At 39.2% G+C, this 2,500-nt stretch overlaps 1 protein-coding gene across 5 annotated transcripts in view; it reads right to left on the reverse strand.

Annotated features, from left to right (window-relative positions):
* camk2d1 (calcium/calmodulin-dependent protein kinase (CaM kinase) II delta 1) overlaps nt 1-2,500 on the reverse strand; it is a gene marked incomplete at its 3' end in the record, with an annotated part of 78,719 nt that overhangs the window by 48,713 nt on the left and 27,506 nt on the right. The gene's annotated exons all lie outside the window — the stretch shown is intronic.

Here is a 2,500-nt window from a genome sequence, read left to right on the forward strand (position 1 = left end):
TATTTGGACTGGAAACAAGACAAAAATACTGAGTAAAAGCAGCTTTTGTTGAATACATCGGTATGGACAATAACTCAGAGGAGACATCTTGTAATGAACCGGAGAGATCGTGAGCCTGGGTTAGCGTGAGCCTGGGTTAGGGTTAGCGTGAGCCTGGGTTAGGGTTAGCGTGAGCCTGGGTTAGGGTTAGCGTTAGCGTGAGCCTGGGTTAGGGTTAGCGTTAGCGTGAGCCTGGGTTAGGGTTAGCGTGAGCTGGTTAGGGTTAGCGTGAGCCTGGGTTAGGGTTAGCGTGAGCCTGGGTTAGGGTTAGCGTGAGCCTGGGTTAGGGTTAGCGTGAGCCTGGGTTAGGGTTAGCGTGAGCCTGGGTTAGGGTTAGCGTGAGCCTGGGTTAGGGTTAGCGTGAGCCTGGGTTAGGGTTAGCGTGAGCCTGGGTTAGGGTTAGCGTGAGCCTGGGTTAGGGTTAGCGTGAGCCTGGGTTAGGGTTAGCGTGAGCCTGGGTTAGGGTTAGCGTGAGCCTGGGTTAGGGTTAGCGTGAGCCTGATGTCATGTCTCAAAGGAATCGAAAGGCCTGACCTCGTGATGTATATGTATGGATTACATTCGGAAGAAGAGGAATCCCCTCAGTATTAATATCTCATCTCTCTTCTGTGATACGGTCGGCTTCTCAAACCTGTTGCCATGGGAACCGAGCGAACGGCTTCCAGCTGATGCAGAGACACACTCGCTCAGGAGAACCACTGGTTTATATCACCAGAAGCACTCACTGAACACTTTCGGGACAATTTTTGTTGACTTAACTCATTATTTTCTGTTATCTTTTTGCATGTTTTTTTTTTAAATAAACCAACTTATTTGGAAAAATGTACCTGACAAATTTGGAAAGGTTTACAAGTACAATCAACTGATTTAATTTAGTTAAGTAAACTTCGATTTTCAGTTTGTTCGTTCAGGAGAACCGCTGGGTTTCTCCCAGTTAATACCATCAAGGGTTGCATTAGTTAACATTAGTTAATGCACTGTGGACTTATGAACACACAATCAACAGCTGGATTTTATTATCTAACATTAACAAATATGAATAAATACTAACATGTATTTCTCGTTGTTTTATGTTAGTTAATACACTAATGAGCCTTTTTGTCAAGTGTTGCCAATGACTCTTGACTGGAATAGCTTGAGACTTGAAGTCATATTTGTGTCAAAACATATCAGTTATAATAAAAGGGCAAAAAGAGACTGTGGGATCTGACACACAATCATGCTCAAATTTACAGTGTGGTTTTGTTCTTCTTCAGGATTTTAGGATCTAACAAACAATCCATACGCAATGAGAATAGGAATAACATCATCTCATGTAAACTCTTGAACAAAAGCTGATTTAATGCTTCCAGCGGCGTGAGCTGAACATACGGGTGTGTGTGTGTGTGTGTGTGTGTGTGTGTGTGTGTGTGTGTGTGTGTGTGTGTGTGTGTGTGTGTGTGTGTGTGTGTGTGTGTGTGTGTGTGTGTGTGTGTGTGTGTGTGTGTGCGTGTGTGCGTGTGTGCGTGTGTGAGATGCTCAGAACATCTACAGCTCTGTGTTACAGCCGTAATTACTGATGGAAAACGCCAACGCTTGTAAGTGTGTGTGTGTGTGTGTGTGTGTGTGTGTGGGCTGAAACGCTTGGACATTTATAGACGTCTCCAGACTAACAGCTTCGGGTCAGGTTTGCGTGACATAATTATGATGAATAACTCAGAAATCTCGTTTTGATGAACTAATATTGATTCTTAAATCCCAAGAATTGATCTTTCAGTCTTTATGTTGATGAATGAACAACACTTCCGTCATCCAGTGGTGAACCGTCACACATCTGTTAATTATCATTGTACTGATGCATTCCATTTTAATATTCATAACATTATATAATGTAATGATTGTGATATATTGCATGTAGCCTAGTTCTTTTTAATTGTACTAAAATACTGACAGGTTGAAGGTTACTTTAGAATTTTGTTTAAAAAAATTTTTTTAAATAATTGTATTAGTATTTAAACTTCATGATGCACCGATTTTTTTAATTTATTTTTTTACCAAAAAGGAAAATGAAAATATTAATTTAGCCAAAAATTGGTTAATTGATTAAATAAATATAAACATTTAAAAGATGGCTGTATTATTAACTTCTTCTCGTGACAAGATTTAATCATACATTAACGAAGTGTAAATATAATGCGTATGAACAGCGCTGAATATATTTAGCAAAATGTTCTTATGTTTTTTATAAACATTTAAATAGTGGCTGTCATAAAAACATGAAGCATTTATTCAAACATGCATTAAATATTGAAGAAAACGTGAAGTAAAAATACATTGAATATGCAATATAGAGCATATATTTGTTGTAGCGGACGCACGAGTGTATGATCACTGAACGGCTCTTCTGAGGTAAATGTGGCGTTACGTGACATTATTTTTCTCAAGATGTTTTATTGAGGTCTTGAAATTAATCATGTTTCAT

The sequence above is a fragment of the Phoxinus phoxinus genome (genome assembly GCF_949152265.1).
Source record: "Phoxinus phoxinus genome assembly, chromosome: 2".
NCBI classification, from domain to species: Eukaryota; Metazoa; Chordata; class Actinopteri; order Cypriniformes; family Leuciscidae; genus Phoxinus; species Phoxinus phoxinus.